The 18772-nt window shown below is 38.6% G+C and overlaps 1 pseudogene; it reads left to right on the top strand.

The window, feature by feature from the left end:
- The first annotated feature begins 1187 nt into the window (after positions 1–1187).
- On the top strand, positions 1188–4022 carry LOC148021573 (exocyst complex component EXO70B1 pseudogene; annotated as a pseudogene).
- Positions 4023–18772: the final 14750 nt, after the last annotated feature.

Below are 18772 nucleotides of genomic sequence, written 5' to 3' on the forward strand. Positions count from 1 at the left end.
CCCTTTCTCCTAATTTTTTTTGTTTTCTCTCCCTCTCTTTCTTTTAAATTTTATCTTTGATTATCTCTCTCTTTCCCCCCCTCTCCTCTCTCCCTTCCTCTCTCTCACTCTCAAAAAATATTTAAATTTAAAAAAGAATTTTCTTTTTTCTCTTTTTCCCTATCTCTCTTCCTCTTTTCCTCTTTCTTCTTCTTCTTCTCTCTCTCTCTCTCCCTTTCCTTTATTTTTCTTCTCTCATCTTTTTTCTTCTCTTAAAAAAATAATTTCTCTTTCTTTTAAATTTTATATTTTCTCTCTCTATAAGTTTCTCTCTGTATTCAAGTCTCGTTCAAGTTCTCTATTCTTTTTTCTCTTTGTCTCTCTCCTCTCTTTTCCTTTTTTCTTTTTCCCCCCCTCTCTCTCAAATTTTATTTTCCTCTCTCTATAATTCTCTTTCGCTCTGTTCTCCCACTCTCCGTATTTTTCTCTTTCTTTTTTTAAAAATCATTCTCCCTATTCTTTTTCTTTGATCTCCCTCTCAAAGTGTGTGAAAAACTATGTCAAAAAAACTTTAAATTTGAGAGAGAGAGAGAGAGAGAGAGAGAGAGAGAGAGAGAACCTAAACCCTACACATGAGGAGAGAGGGGGGGGAGAAGAAAAATGTTTAATTAAAAAAAGACTGTTCTCTTTCCTCTTTCCCCCCCTCATATCTCCATCATCATCATCATCATCATCATCATCATCATCTTCTTCTTCTTCTCTCTTTCGCCCTCTTCTTCTATCTCTCTCTCAAAGTGTGTAAAAAACTATGTAAAAAAAACTTCAAATAATTTTTTAAATATTTGATGACAAAAATTTAAATTTAAAAATTTAATCTAAGAGAAAGAGAGACTTTTGATTTAATTGAGAGAGAGAGAGAGAGAGAGAGAGAGAGAGAGAGAGAGAGCCTAGGCTCTACAAATGAGAGAGAGAGAGGGGAGTAATTTAATTAAAAAAGGGAAGGGAAAAAGAGAGAGAGAGATTATAAGGGAGAGAGGGGAGGGGGGAGCTTTAATGAAAAAAGGGAAGGGAAAAAGAAAAGAGATTTCTCGGGAGCAGAAAGAAAATAATATTGTAGTAATAATAATATGGTAATAAGATAAGAAGTAAGATAAGACTAGGAACTGTCAAGCATATGGGCAAAGCAATGACTTTGGGAAAAGGTCTAAACTTTGGGTCCCCTTCATTTGAAAGGATGAGAGAAGACGCCACGTTAACGTGATGGAGGACGTCTTTACCTGCAAGGGCACCTGCAGAGAGAGGCTTGCTCCAAGCTTCCGGGTAGGGTCACAGAGAGAGAGAGAGAGTTTCCATCTTCAGAGGCTTGAACTGACTCGGTGTTTCCATCGTCCTCGTTCCTGAATTCCCCGTCTGGCAGTTCTGTCTCTGCCAATTGCGTAGAGACAAGATCAGGCTCTCTCTTCTGCCTCACCACCGAGAAGTGAAGAAGAGGAATCCTGCAAAGACTTTGCAGAATCAGGTCTCTGTGTGCTTCCTTAATCGAGAAGGAATTCTTCACTTTTTCTCGTCTCCACTGCTCTTCTCCCCTGTTTCGACGCCATATTTCAAGCTTCGAGGCCGTTCGAATTCTTAGATCCGGGGATCCCTTGCAGCTTTTGTTGGATGCCGACATAGCCGTTTCAAAGAGCTCGCCTTTTGACGATACCTTCGACCCCATTCGAGGTGTTCTGTTCTGCAGATTTTGGCACATTTCTTTTGTTTGGCCGGCATTGGTATCCACTCACATTCTCTGTCGTAAATAAAAAATCAAAGGGAAACAGGGATCTGTGCATGCGTTTTCTGAATAGTGAAGGCCTCGGCCCCCTTTTATGGCAAAGGATGAAGGAGATCAAAGAGTCATCGCTGCAGCCCAGCACATAGTCAGAACCCTTGGTGGCAAAAATGAGCACATGACTGAGGACATGCTCCGCATCTTGTCCAACTTTGACGACCGCTTCTCCAACATGAACGAGTTTGTCCAAGAAAGCCGAGACCCTGCAGCTGCGGCGGGAGTGTCTTCTGCATTGAAGAAAATACAGGAGAGCTTGGGTTTTGCAGAAGGAATCATAATGCGATGGGAAGGGGTTGGCTCTGAGACTACCCAGCAGACCATGATCTGGGATAGTCAGCCGCAGGAAGCTGTATACTATCTAAAGGCAGTGGATGAGGTGCAGAAAGTGCTAGGGCCTGTTGCCTCGTCCTGGTGTGACAAAGCTATGCTTGATCGAGCACATCACATTCTGGAGGTTGCTATGGTAAGGTTAAAAGAGGAGTTCAGGCACATGCTTGTGATGAATGGTGAGGCAGTTGATGCAGATTGGTTACTGGCTGCAGCAAGTGGAGATGGTGAGGAGGGTCAGTATGCAGATGCATCTGACTGCTCTGATGATGAAGATGATGATGACATTCCAGTGGCTCACCCGGTTACTGATTTCAATGTAACATTTGATCCTATTCCAGAAAATAGATTAAAGGACTTGAATGTGATCGCAGAGCGCATGGTGTCAGCAGCCTATGGGAAAGAGACCTGCCAGGTCTATGTAAGTGTTAGAAAGACTGTGTTGGAGCAGAATCTGTACAGATTGGGTGTTGATAGGCCAACCCTGGAAGCAGTCCAGAAAATGGCCTGGGAACTGCTGGAAGTAAAAATCAGGAAATGGATCCAGGCATTGAAAGTAGCAATGAAGGTCATTTTACCAAGTGAAAAGACATTATGTGAAAACATATTTCATGGTCTGAGTCCTTGGCAGGAGAACTGTTTCGCAGAGCTTGCCACAGGAGCCATAACACAGTTCATGATGCTTGGCAAAGCTATTGCTAGCAGTAAAAGGACGCCTGAAAAGCTCTTCAGAATTTTAGACATGTATGAGATTATTAGAGATTTAATGCCAGAAACAAAGGTTCTTTTTTCTCATGAGAGTTGTGAAAATATTAGGTTAGAGGTATTTGGGGTCCTAACCCAGCTGGGAGAAGCTGCAAAAGGAACTCTGCAAGAGTTTGAGAGAGCAATCCAGAAAGATGCTTCAAGGAATCCTGTTCCTGGGGGAGCCTGTCATCCTCTCACTCGTTATGTCATGAACTACATCAAGTTCCTAGTTGATTATTCTGATTGCTTGGAGCAACTGCTTCGAGACAGGAGAAGAGAAGCACCAAGGACTTTGGGTGTAGAAACATTTGGCCTTGCTGATGGTCTACGCGAGAATGGCAGCATTGAGACACCTACCCGCACTTCTCCTTTAGCCGTACAGGTGATGTGGTTAATAGTCTTTCTAGAAGGCAATCTAGAAGGGAAATCAAAGCTGTATAAGGATCCTGCGCTGTCATTCCTGTTTTTAATGAACAACATAGACTACATTGTCCAAAAGGTGAGGCAATCAGAGTTAGCTGGGTTACTAGGGGATGACTGGATGAGGAAGCATTCTGCACAAGTGCGTGCTTATGCAGCAAACTATGTCAGAACAGCTTGGAAGAAGGTATTCATGTGCTTGAGAGAGGATGGCCTTGTTGCAAATGGCATGGGGGCTTCAAGGGTTGCTATCAAGGAGAGATTCAGAAATTTCAATTTCGCATTTGAGGAAGCTTGGAAAGCACAGTCAAGTTGGGTCATTCCAGACCCTCATTTGAGGGAGTACCTACGGATTGCGATTGTAGATAAGCTGGTCCCAGCCTATCGTGAGTTCCTCAATCAATTTGGAAACTTTGTGGAAGCAGGAAGGCAACCAGATAGATACATAAGATTTTCTCCAGATGATTTGGAGAATTATGTAATTGAGTTGTTTGACAGTCCTTGAGAGACTTCCATCTCACAGATTAAACAGCAGCAGGTTAGTCCATAAGGAGCTTGTGTATCATTCATCCTTTTGTAGCAAATCATACCCAGGTAGTGTGGTTCAAGCAGTGCCAGGAATCAGAGCTGCCTGAACTTGTCTATTTTTGTTTCTATTTAGCCATGATGGGTACATGTATCTTGTTGTCGTTGTTAATTATAACATAACATTTTGCAGACACCCCTTGGAATGGGCTTTTCCCATTTGTGGATTTGTATGCCCATTGTTTCATCTGCTGTCCCATCTCCCATCTAGCAATATGTTTCATTTCCTGGCTCATCTCCCCTCTAGCAATACATGTATTGTAAGGCCTGTTAGAGTGAAAGTTCAACAATTACATGGGCATATTACTAGTAACATGCCAAATTTCGCAGGCCTTCAGTTCTCAGATTATTTATATCATGAAACGGCAGAACATAGCAGCAGTACTTATCTTTGATGTGTGCCTTTGTGAGAGCCTGGCTTGCATTGTCCTCATCCATGGAAGAAACATATTTCCCTATGTTATTTGTGCCGGCAACAATTAGAATGCTACTCAATACAGTGCTCATCGATGATTGTAAATAACCTCAATCTGGATGCTTGGTGAAACAACCCAGAGCACTTGCTTAGATACTTTAGATTCTGGCATACTTGATTTCATTTCCTCTACTCTTTGCCCAGCTAAATGCACCCTTTCTTGGTGCACGTGACGTGTGTTGTATCATTCTTGTGTGGCATTTTCACTCTATGGCCTCAACTTGAGGTGATCTGGGTGGCTCGTATCATAGTTTGTAATTTAGTTGCTATTCTCACACACACACACACACACACACACACACACACACACACACACACACACACAGATATCACATGTTTCAAACTGTTTTGCAACTCTTGTTAAATAAATGCAACATTGTGGTATGTCCAAGGAACTTGAGTGCTTTCTTGGATCAGTTGCTAACCACCTAATTTAACTAAGACATATCATGATTTTATGATTGGGAGTGTGATTGCTACCATGTTTTTAGAATCCTTAGGCTTATTTTTGAGAATACGAGAATTCCAACCTTGATAGGTTAGCAAGGCAAGGCATCTTTTGGTAGATCAATGTGGAAGAGTTGCTCATGGCCAGACTGTGTTTTTTAGAATGTGAAAAACTAGTATATTATAATCAAGATAACATTTACATCACCCAAGCTGGGATCAATGTATTTTAGTATAGTAGCTATCAAAATAAGCTTCTAGGCAGTTTACTAACTCTTGAACAGTTGGATCTCTCTTCCTTTTCTTGCAAATATGATGGGCTTTTAGCAAATACACGTGCTATGGAAAGCCAAGACTCCTCTAGAATTCTTGACTTTGCAAAAAGACCACCTTGTTCTTGAAATACCAAACTATATTGGTAACAAGACCTCCAATTATTACATAGATCTCTTTGTTTATTCATTCAAATTACCTCTATCTTCCAAAATCATTTGCTTCCCACCAATTACATGATGATGATTGATTTTCTCCATTTCGTCAACTACATTACTTCACAAGCCCTTGACCTCAGAGCAATCCCAAAACAAGTGCTTCACATTCTGTTTGATGTCTTACATAGCACACACATTGGTGATGCCCTTTTTGACTTTTCAAGGTTTGTTAGGTGCAAGTAATTTATTGGCTACAATCCTCCATATAAGAATATTTAACTTGTTAGAGAGAGTTGGCTTCCAAGATTTTTTTAGTCTCTTTTTCAAAGCTATCAGCTTACCCTTGGCTTCCTCTTTCTTGCAAGTCTTAGTTGTTTTCAATATCCAATATGCATTGTGTTCAATAATGTCAGCCCACTTCTCCATTGCCAATGCAAACTTTCCCTCCATATTCATCTAGAACTTTTTTAGCTCTTTCTTATCAATAAAGTGAGATGTAGGCCACTAATCCTTTTTAGAGAACAAAACCATCCGTATATGCAATATCATTGAGTCAAATATTAAGGAGCACCACTTTAAAGTAGCCAAGAAATAGTCTTCTTTCAAGCCTTGACTAAATTGATTTGCTACTTGGGACTATCATATTATATTGTGCTTTACTTAAAAGTACATCAAAGTATATCCTAGCCATTCCATGCCAAAGAGCTTGAAAGCCATCTAATCCTTGGGTTGTCCCATCGGCTTAATTATGGTATAAATTTCATGCGCATAGTAAATAGTCGCCCAAAGCTAAAGCAACATCTACGTCACCTTGACCTTCCATATTATCTAGAAAATTACCAACCTATAATTGATAGTCATTATCAACTTCAACTGCATGACTCACAATGGTAGGTAGGTGATGTTAAAACATAGAGGCTATGCCTTCATCATTGGAATGCTTCTTACCCTCTTCATTTTCAATCATGCTAGAAGACTCCCTTTTCTACTTCATTTGAGGGATGAGAAGAAAAAGATGTGGGTGCTTCATCCATCAAATAAGCTTCTCTCTTAATTGAACCTTAAGGCTTGCAATTCTATGAAGCTCCCAATAATCTCCAATGTTTTGCAAGTGACAAAGAACAATGTAACCTCTAGCATGAGAAGAAGAGCATTAAGAATAATGCTTCTATATTCCCAAGTTGAATCCAACTACCATCTCCCCAACATGGCATGATTTCCCTCATAATCTTTATAGAATATTATCATCATACATGCTTCTATCCCACTTAGTGTAGGGTCATCTTAACCTTGAGGAGCTGAAGACCAAACACTCTTAACCCCTTCAATAAATTTTCGGTGACCAAAGAAGCTCACATTCAACTTAAGTGGTGGTGGACTCTTGAATGTCATTCTTAGACAAATTAGCCTCCAAGCAATCATAAAAGGGACATGGTTACATACCAAAAGATCTACAAATACTGAATATTTCACATTAGGAGAAGCCTATGATGCCACATTAGAGAGAGAGAAATGATCAAGAAGAGCCATGCTAGGTCTCATCATTATGCTTATTGTGCCAAGTGATGACCTTGTACACTTGGTACCAATGAAGTAAGTCTTGGACAATAGGAAAGGGAAAGAAAACGTGCCTCCAATGCGTTGCAAGAAAGGAGTAGGAAGGAAGAAGAAGAAGATTTCCATTAAATAGATGGTTAGGATGCCCCTTGTCGACAAGAACATCTATGAAGTCCTAGATGGTGAAGAGGAGATGTAAGATGATGGCTATCTTTACTATTTATTAGTTAAAGGTTTGCTTGGGTGACTCTTGAACCAAGGAGAAAGCCCCTGAGCCTATGTGGCACAAGGAGAGATGTTTGGTATTCAAGAAATAAAGAGGGGTTTTTTGGAAGGGTACTTTAATGAGGAAAAAGGGGAATGCAAATCTTTGAAAAGTTGGTACATGGGCTCTCTCTCTCTCTAAGATGGTGGGTATGCAAGAAATACAGGTTTTTCTTTTGAAAGATGATATGATGATGAAAAGACTCAAATATGAGCCTTTGAAAAGCCATTTGTGCTTCTCTTCTCTCTCTCATGAATTGCTTTTCTTACTGAAGAAATGAGATGTAATGATATTTTTATGGTTGAATGTGTGTGACAATGTGTGTATACTCTAAAAACATCCACCAATGCAAGTATGCTATAAAGAAATGATTTTTCATGATGAAATTATATTTTAGTGCTTGAACACATGCATGTAATGTGTGCATATTCTAAAATACCCAGAAATATACATATATTATAAAAAATATGAATGTAAACACACGTATTAAACACACACATATATATCTACACACTTATAATGCATGCATAAACACGTATACATATGCATACACATATATACACATGCATACACACACATGCATACATAACATGTAGACATATATGGTAAAAAGATGAGAGAGAAAGGACGAGAAAAAAAAGGGAGACGAGAGAAAAATAATTAAAGAGATAAAGAGGATACACATGCTTATGAGACCATACAAATGAAAACACACATATTAAAAACACACACATACACAAAAAAAAGGGAGACGAGAGAAAAATAATTAAAGAGATAAAGAGGATACACATGCTTATGAGACCACACAAATGAAAACACACATATTAAAAACACACACATACATGTGTGTGTATACAAAGAGAGAGAGGGGAAAAAGTGCACACGCACACATGCACGCGCACGCGCACACACACATACACACACATCATCTATACTTCTATACTATATATTAACGGGAGGAGGGATGGGAGCGTCACATGGTGCACGCAGACCCACGCTGCCGCTCTAGGTTGCCTTGTGGTGCACATCATGCGACCTCTACTGATGTTCACCCGCTCAAATACAACCCTCAACTTTTGCACGCACCTGCCTGCCAAAAAAAACCCCCCACCCGCCCTAACCGACTTCTACAAAGCGTGAGACGTGATTTAATTTTTTAAAATATACATCAGTGCATGCATGCACATCTCCCCTCTTTTGTGTGTGCGATATTTAACATTTTTTAAAAATATATACTTTCATAAAGCACTTGGTACGATTTTAAAAAAAAAAAACTTTTAAGTACATGTGGGCCCCCTCTCTTCAATGAGTGCGATACTTAGATTTAAAAAAAAAAAACTCCCATTATCAGGATTTTTACAAAGAGTGAGGCACATTAAAAAAAAAAAAGTGCCCCCCCTCCTCAAGACTTTCGTGAAGCATGAGATTGTGTGTGTGTGTGTACCTACCCAAAAACATCACACCCCTCCCTCCCCCAACGAAAAAAAACAACTTCCACATATGACATAAGTGTATGTTTAAAATCACACAAATTACATTAAATATAAACCTATTACCAATTACGTTAAATAAAGTAATAAACCCCTTCTAGAGGACATCATGAGTTTGTGGCTTATTTTTTGATTGTTGGATACATGGTAGGAAAAGCCTAATATTTAAGTTGAGAGGGAAACAACCCAGATCCACCTCATGTGCCCGCCTTCCATCTACATCATGTGCCCTCTTGTCATAATATTATACGATGTATATGCAATATAATAATATATAAGTTACAAAGTACATATGATATATATGTATATTATAGCTATATGATATATGTAGTTATTACACACACACACATGTAAATACAATATGATAATATATAATATATGGAATATATATGATATGTATATACATTATAGACATATATGATATATGTATGATATATTGTGTGTGTGTGTGTGTAAAATTTATGAGAGAGAGAGAGAGAGAGAGAGAGAGAGAGAGAGAGAGAGAGAGAGAGAGGCTACATGGCCGGAATTAATGTTAAAATACACGCAAAACACGCGTTTTAAGGGTAAAATTGGGGGTTTTGCTACATAAATGAGAAATATGATATGTCACACCAACTAAATCTGAGCTTTTGTTATCAATGAACCTAAGGGCCATAGCCCACAATCAAATTTCATTTTTAGTCATTATTTATTAAAGAAAAATAGGGAAAATGCCCAAAAAGGGGAAAAATGGGTTTAAAATTAGGGAAAAATAGAAAACGGGCTGAGAAAAATTAGGGAAAATTATATCTATGTTTGTGCAATGTATAACGATGGCAAAGCATGAGGTTGGCCTCGATTTGTCCCCGTTTCTATGTTTTATGCGTATTTATTGTTCTTTTAAAAGGAAAAAATGCATGGAAACCCTATCTAACCGATCAATGATACAAAATGCTAAAAGTTGGATGAAGAGGGACTGAAACACTGAAAGATAAAGAAAAGATCTGATTTATGCATTGCACTTGGTATATAGGAAACGGTTTAAATGAAGAGGATGGTAGCATGAGCATATGGCTCGATGCCTCCTTTCAACGCATCACATGCTAGTAAAATTCATGGAAAGAATGCTTTATGCACCATGCACGATGCTGATCTTTCTTTTGTCTGAGCACATAGCCATACATGATTTGCATTAAGCATAATAATTAAAAGGTATTAGAAAAACCTCCTAGATGCATGGCACCTGTTTTCCTTAGGTTGTGACCAATGATGATCGTGAGAGGATGTCCTAAGCTGTAGGTTAGTTGTTGGGTCCTAAGGGAAAAGTGTAGTAAGGAATGGTACATCTTGGAACGTAAAATATTGGTACCTTGAGAGGAGTTTGTGCTCGTTTGTGTTATATGTTTAGCAGCACATCAAAGGGCCAATCCTTGTGATGTAGGAGAGCTGCAGTGAGGCTCCGACTATTAGTCGGTGGAGTGCCTCCTATGTGCGTGTGATGAGGCGTTATGCCTATGTACTTTGGGTTCTCCCTTTGAGGAGTTTTAGGGAAATGTTGGACTATAAACTATAAACGCAGGAATTAAGATTTAGGGCAGTTTGTCCTTCAGCATTAGATTGACGCTCTTGGTCCGCGAGGCCGTAAGGGTGTTTGTGTGTCATGAGCATGAGGTCCGGCTAGTGCCATAGCCAGTGCCGGCCCATTTTAGGTCCCATCAATAGAACCCCGATTCATGCTGTTTTAGGGGACCGAAATGGGACTATGCCCTACGGGTAGAGAGGTCGAGCAGTGCATCCCTCTCATTTTCCATTCTCCTTGAACCAAGTGTGGTATGGGTCAGCTTCGGCTTGGATATCTCTGCGTAAAGTAGGATGTCTATGACCCGACACTAGAATGCTATCAGGAGACCTTGGCTACTAGGAGCCCAGATTTTAGGTTGATTTTAGTGGATTCGGCTGCGAACAATCCATTGCGAGGCGGATTCAGGAAACCCTAGGCGACAAACCTCGGAACATTCCATGGTAGTGCTGGGCAATGATGCTTAGAATCATTTCTCGATAGACCGCTAAAACATGCTTGGATAGCAGTCTATAGGCGGGCACGTTACATAAGGCAATAGAACTAATCTTACTAAATGCCTTTTCAGTGCTTAGAAGCACTCATCTCAAGATTAAGATCACTTGAGATGTTTAGGTATTTACCTTGTTAAGATTGGTGATATATTTGACTGATTACTGGTGTTGAGAGCAGGCTTCTCGGTGAGCTTGACTGATTACTGGTGTTGAGAGCAGGCTTCTCGGTGAGCTTATGATGTCCTCTGAGTGTTGAAGCTATTCAGAAATCGGGAATACACTTTATAGCATTTGCTTCAGTGATTAAAATCATTGTTAATGATTCCTAGATTGAAAAACGTGAAAAATTAAAAGCTTCTTGGCTATGGCTACTAGAAAATAGGAATTAGGGAAAACCCTCTCAGGCGAAGATGGTCCACTAGGTGACCTAACAAAGCCCTATGGTAGATGGAGTGATTGCATCCACAGCAAGTTGCACCGATCAGCTGAACTGGAATCAATAAAATCTGTGCCAGATTTGAAAGAAACTGCAATGTTGCCCTCCACATCACCTAATCTCCGTGCTTAATGCACTGTGCTGGAGCACCCTGAGTTGGGGAGGAGATCTCTAAAAGGAAGCATGAGCTCAAATGGTCTCCTTTGCTCTCCCTAGGTCCTCCAATAGAGGTGGGTCTAGCTGGCTACGGTGAAAAGAAGGTAAATGAGAAGCCAAAAGATCTTCTTATGCACTTAGGTGTGTAAAGAGACTGAGGGAAGTTGAAGGATCAGAGATGGCTCTAAGACCATGTGGAAAATTAGAGTGGAAGCTAGATTGAAGTGTGCACAAGAGGGAGAGAAGAGCTCACAAAGTACAAGAACAAGTCTTGCTTATTCAGTTGCTCATGAGAGTACAACTTGGGTCACTCTCACTCATCAGTTGATGTAGACCCATGGGCTGTTTATATAGCCCCAACTGGCTAGGCTTAGAGTTTCCTCTTCCCCTTAGGACCATTCACACTTAGCTACCCTTATCCCCTCTAGCATAAGGAGAGTTTACATGCTTACACTCTCAACAAGGAGGAGGAATCTCTGATGGATCAACTGGTAATGTAGGAACTTCCTTTGGAGGGGCATCATACGCCAAGAAAATAGAAAGATAGGAACCAAATGTGACATTAGTCACATTACCCCTTGTGGCTCTGACAAAATGTTGATCCATCTTTGACAAGAGATAGGAACTCCAATCAATAGTAATTCCTTTCAATACCATTCGAGACATTGTGAATAATACCTTCGAAAGGTAGTTAGAAGGTGTTTTGGCAGGCATAAACCTGTCCTGAAGGAATTGGCATAACTGCTTTAAGACGACATTAGAGATCATGGAGACACTAATGCCTCAAGTAGTAATAACCCTCTTAGGGTCTAACATATCTTGGGTCTACTTCTGCAACAACTTGAGGATATCCTTGTTAGAGAATAATTATCGAGTAGTAGGAAAAGGATCTCCTTGATAGGGTAAAGATAGAGCTTTGCTCAAGCTTTTAGGCATCATATGGATAACTGTTCCTCTAACAGGACCAGACCTCTTATTGTAAGAGGCTAAAAACTGATCATATATATTAATATCCTCCGGGATAAGAGGCAACGAAAGTGCTACAAACTTGGCTAATCCTGCCTTATTGATAATATTCAAATTCAGTAATAATGAGTAGTCATGAGACACCAAAGGAACGTACTGGACTGGGGGAGGAGTATGAGGCGTGATTCAGATGGTTTACACACACCACACTCACACATAGACAAACCATAAAGAATGCTTGCAAAAGAACCAAAATAACAAAATATAAGATAGCAACCATAAAAACTCACATAGACTAGACCAATTGACTGACCACTCCAAACAATCCACATCGTAAGGAAATTTTGGCATGACCTCTACACTTATGTGACCAAAAGCTTCATGCCATGCATATATATGCAAGCACCCATAAACCTCGTATCAGGCAGAAAAGAAAAGAAATACACACGGTATCCTCGACTCGAATCAAGTAACCAATAAAAACCACCAAACCAAAATCTAAATTGACTGTTGACCAAACTCAATTGACCAAGACTACCAATAAGAACTTCAATTGATTACAACCTCACCCACCCCACGTAACACATTTGTTAAAAGAGGGAATATGCAATGTGAGGGGAAAGGGGGATTTAATTATAGGTTTATTTTACAAATTAATTATCAAAGGGTGAATTTTTTAATTAGGTGATAAACCTTAATAAGAAAACGATGGTTTATTTTATCCATTAAAAATTTATTAAGTTAACGATACTTATGAACGTGCCTGGACTAGGTCTCTCTAAATGCAAGCTCATTGTTATAAATTAATGCGTGTGTAGCACTTTTTGTTTAGTGCATGCACTTGTGACGGCGGGTTGATTTTATTACAAATTAATAAGTGTGTTTGTGGTGCATAAAGCGTGTGCTTCATGAATGAATGGTTCTTTTTAATTAATTAAAATGCGTGTTTAGCATGAATGCGCATGGAAAATGTGATCAACTAGTTCGTGTTTAATAATTATTTGTGATGTTTATACCAAAAAGGAAAATAACAGAGTACTTGGAGGAGGGTGTATATGCAAGTACAATATGAATGTGCTATCAGTAACTTGAGATGATGCAACCACAATAGAATCCAACGAGCTGAAAAATGTTGTCAATATAAACGAAACAAACCAAACACCATAACAAATAATCTTCAACAAATTGTGATACATTTTTCTATCATATTTTTATTCAATTATATCCATGAAATGTGTTGAATTTGTTTGTACTATGTATGTTTCGGTTGGTTTATCAATTATGATTTTTTAAGGAATTTTTTTCTTAATTGATTTGGATATGGATGTTGGATTAATATTTTTTTCTTTTGTGATCCTTCAGGAATGTAGGTTGAAAGCTAAGCACAAAAGTCGAAACAACTTTTTAGAAAATTTCTAGTCAGTTTTTGAAATTGAAAAAGAAATTTCCAAGAATATACATGTTTATTAAGGGTTTATCATTCAATTAATTGGTTTCCAATTAATTTTGATGATTTCAGTATATGTGAATGATTCAAAAATGTAAAAGCAAGTTAATGTGATTTTTTGGATTTTTTTGGAGTTTTCCTGGATTGTTGGGCATTTTTAGCTGAGAAAAATTTTGAAAATTTTTAAAAAGTGTACAATTGAGTCAACATTTATTTGGAATTTTGATGGTTTTTAATGGGTTTGTTTTGTAATTTTTAATATGTTTTAAAGTATTTTTTTATTTTGAAAGAACCCACACACACGTCCTTAGCATGAATGAACGTAATCATGAACACGTGTATTGAGGTAAAAAAACCCCACATGCAAACAAAACCTTAAAGGGGACATGTGCGAAGGAGACGAAAAAACGGGTGGTCATGCGCCAAGAGACGAGGGGAGAGATGGTAAAAACAAATAGAGGAGGGAAAGGTGTAAGTTGTGTGTGTGTGTGGGGATTATGTTTATTGGTTTATTTTCTTTATTTTCTATTTTTTAAAAGAAAAAAGAAGGGTGTGGGAGGGGGTGCGGTGTGTATGTTGTTGTGATATATATATATATATATGGGTGGGTGGGGGTTGTTTGTAGGTGGTCGTGGTTTTGTTTTATTGCTATTTTATTTGAAGGTAATGTGTTTACTGTTTTTTTAAAATAAATTGTGTTGAAAATTTGTTTGTTTCTTAAAAATTGGTTTTTTTAAAAATTGAATAGTCCTGCAAGCAGTCTTGACTTCATCACCCTCTCGCATGCGAATCTAATGATACCCTGATCTCAAATCAATCTTCGTGAAGAATCGAGCCCCCTTAAGCTCATCAAGCAAATCATCAATCCTAGGTATAGGATACCTGTTCTTCACTGTTATCTTATTGAGATCCCTGTAGTCAATGCACATTCTGAAAGATCCATCTTTCTTTTTGACTAACAGGACTGGAGATACGTAAGGTGAAGAACTCGGTTCAATGAATCCCATTTCAAGAAGTTCTTTGATTTGCTTGGCTACTTCCTCTTGTTCACACTTTGATAATCTGTAAGGTGGCTTATTGATTGTCTTTGAGTTGGGCTCCAAATCAATGGGGTGATCCACTACTCTCTTAGGAGGCAATGAAGTAGGTACTTCAAACAAATCTCTATACTCCTCAAGAAGAGCTGTTGGGGGGGGGGGGGGGGGGGATTAAGTAGCGCTGCAGGCGAGAGGTGGCAGTAACCAGTGCATCAGGGCCGTGGTAGGGGATTGGCGGGCGGTCGAAGCGAGTGGGGCGGCGACGTAGGGTAGTTGTGCGCGACAACGGCACTGCGCTAGGTAGCCTCGGTGGAGCAAGCGTCAACGGCGGGAGGCCCAGGTGGGGCGGGCGTAACGGTGGGGAGAGGGGGGGGGGGGATACGGGAGAGGGTCATGTAGGAGAAGGGGGGGTGTTGTAGGTTTGTTTTGTTTTGTTAAAAAAAGAAAAAGAAAAAGCCCCCTCGGGTCTCGAGTTCGAATGCGAGCGGGGGCAAAAAAATTTGCGATGGCAAAGGCATCACCACAACCGGAGTGGTTGTGTGGGGAAAAGGACATCGGCACGGATGCAATCACACGCAAAAAATTGCAAAATGAAGGTGTTCATGTGGAAACATGCCAAACATGAAAACATAAATTACAGAAAAATTAATAACAATTAAACCAAGCACTGAATGGACAAATGACAACAGTAAAAAATAGGCCTGAGGTTGAGAGGAAAAGGACCAAAAAAATGGATCGGTATGTCCGAGGACAAATAAGGGCGTTTGAATGGGAAAAAGGAAAAAATTCGAGCCAAAAAACACACACAGAAATTAATATCGGTTAAGCCATCGGCCAAAATGAAGGGAAATCAAAATGAAAAATATTCAGATGATGTGACAGACTGGCCGGTCACCTCAAAATGCAGTGCCTATATTGAGAAGACCCATTCACATGAAAAAAACAATAAAAATGCACCCGATAATAGGAATGAAAATTACTATAGAAGAGTTTGACAATCAAAACCAAGAAGAATGAAAAAAAAAAGTCCGCAGGGAAGTGAAAGACAGGATGGGTAAGGTAAAAAATGGTTCCGAAGGGCAGTAGGGCACGTTCATATGGAAAAAACAGAAAAAACCAACGGAAACATAGTAAAAAATTAATAGGAGAAAATCCGTGCATCGAAACATAGCACAATAAAAAGGAGAAAATTTAGGGAAAACCATTGAGACAAGGCTATCAAGTTAGAATATAGTTTTGGGGTAGTAAGGGGCATTCACATGGGAAAAATAGAAAAAATGAGCAAAAAAAATGCACAAAAAAATTAATAACATAAAATCAGTGGGCTAGAACAAGATGGAGGAAAAAGGAAAATTGTGTAGGGGAGTAAGACAGATAGGTCTATCAAATTAGAATTGAATTCCAAGGTGATTAAGGCATGTTCACATAGAAAAACAATAAAAAACACACATGAAAATACTTAAAAATATGGAAAAAACCTAATTGCAATGCTATTGAAGGAAACCTCTTAGCTTACCATGAGCACCCAATCAATCCCATCTTATCAATGAATAACTATTTTTTGTTTTTTCTCCAACAATTATATACCCCCTCGATTACACTATTGGGATTTCTTCTTAGGATATGCATCGATTCTTCCCTGTGCATAATTATGAATGCCAAAATTAAGTTTTGTAAGTACCATACTTGAATTTTTATAGGGAGCACATGTGAGTGAATTCTTACAAGGACTACATGTGAATAAGGAGTTAATAACATAAGGTTTTAAAATAAAATCTTAGAGAATAGATAACAAGGAAAAAAAGAGAAACCTCACATGAACCTTCTTTCTGCATAGAACTCCCCTCCCAAACCTGCATGAAAATCTTAAGATTAAGATTAAATATATGTGCTTTGTGTTATTTGTTCTTGCCCTCATCTCTATGCTTTGCATATATAAAATCTTAAGATAAAGATTAAATATAAAATGAGAAGTTGCATACATGAGATGATGTATGCAAAGCATAGAGATGAGGGCAAGAGCAAATAACACAAAGCACATAGGGACAAGTGCTAACTAATAATATTTCAAAAAAAACTTAATCTAATAAAGAAAATAAAATAAAGGGATGGGGAACCAATGGTGAATCTCTCCCCCACTTCATCCACTACCTCACTCTCATCACCCTCATCTCTCCCCTCTTTCCCCTCCCCAAAAATTCCTTCTTAATTAATAAACTCTTTAATAAAAGTACTCTCCTCTTCTCTTTTAAATTCATTAAATGACATTTCATTAAACAAAGGTCCCTCTTCTTTCCCCCTCCCCAAATTATTAGATTTAATGACTATACTCCCCCTATTTATGAGGATATTTTGTACTCCCCTCTCCCTAAATTGACACATGGATAATTTTAATAAAGACATGTTAATATATGGATTTTTGACTTCGTGACAATTACATATTTTACTCCCCTCTTGCTACAAGTTAACATGTCAGAGATCCCATGATGGTAGTAGAATCCCACCCCCTCCCCCTATATATGAAGGTATTTTGTCCTAATCTTCTCCTAAGTAACACATGTATTTTTACATTAAAGACTTAGATATTTTATTTTCCTTATGCCACATGTTGGTATGTCAAGATTCCATGATGTTAGCAAAATTCCACCCCCCTGTCCTCCCATATAAAAGGAATACCAATAGAGAGTAATGGGCAAGTGGGAGACAAGTGAGAGCAGAGTGATGCAAGGAAGAGAGGAGCGATAAAATACTTGCACATTTGAGAGAGAGTGATAAGGCGAAGTCTAAAATCTTGACCATAATTCCTACCCACCTTCTTTATCTCACCCTACCACCTTCTTTATTCTATCCTATTGCCTTGTTTATTCCATCTTGTTGCTTCTTTTCTCTCCATCCATCATGCCGTCGCATAAGAAGTTCAATGTGTCAAATGAGACAGGGCCCTCTAATGTGGTGGGTTTGTTGTTAGTGATACTTAGTACAGGGGAAATGGCAGCAACCAATGACATGATCAATCCTAGCACACAAAATTATGTTTTTAATGTTTAAATTCTCAAGGAAAATTTAAAGGATACTATATTATTTGCATATTTGATAGTATTTTTTTCAAAAGGAATAAAAATATTGTTAAAGTCACCCACATATGTACTCACAAATTTAGGTGTTAGCAATTGCATAAGCCATTCGTCAAGCATGATAAATAATGCATAATCAATTATATGAATTCTTCAATTCATATTTGGAATTGCTACCATTTTTAAATCTCATCTCATAGAAAATGAAATGGTTATACCCATCCAATGATTAGCAATCATGAGGCCTAAAGATCATGCAAATATTAACTAAATTGCATGCTAGGCGGATTTGACCTGAATGACAAGTGCAAAATAGCATTCGCTATGAAATGGGGAGTGTTTGCCTATATAATCATGCCATTTGGACCTTTTGTGATTAGGACTAGACCACTTCAAAAAAATTTCCAACACATTTATGTGGTACTTGACTACTTATATGGGGTGGTACATCATTTTTTGATTAGTAGTGCCCCACATTTAAGGGGTAGCATTCCAGTTGCAACTCGTAGAGAGGACAACCTACAAGTGGTAACGTGCCACATATAATTGGTAACAACCACTTTCATGATGTAGTGGACCCTTTGCAATAAGTGGTAGCATATTGTGGAAAAGTGCTTGTAAGTGATTACAAGTTAAGCACAAAATTGGTGATTGGTGCCATACTATTTATAAGTGGAAAAAAATCATTTGTAAGGTGATGTGCAAGAGACCATGTTCTTGGAGTGCACATCTATTGAAAAATTCTAATATAGAAGGTGCCCAATATCTACACATCAATTATGTGCTCACTAAAAAGCCCCTAAGGAGAAAGTTCAACCACATAGCGTTGAGGGTTCTAGAAGGCATGAAGAAGATAAATTTTCATTGCCCTAAATAGATTCAAAAATATTGTGTTGTGGATTATTTTTCTGAGATTTTTTTCTAAGATGCAAAAGATACACAACATGCTATTGAAGCCAACATTGATGAGGTATGAGAGGTCTCCCAACCATTAGATGTACTTAGTGAGACAAAGCAAAGTACTCAACTAGATGTTGATGCTTTGAG

This window comes from Lygodium microphyllum, chromosome 17 (assembly GCF_053477565.2).
Source record: "Lygodium microphyllum isolate KBCC chromosome 17, Lygodium_microphyllum_v1.1.10, whole genome shotgun sequence".
NCBI lineage: Eukaryota > Viridiplantae > Streptophyta > Polypodiopsida > Schizaeales > Lygodiaceae > Lygodium > Lygodium microphyllum.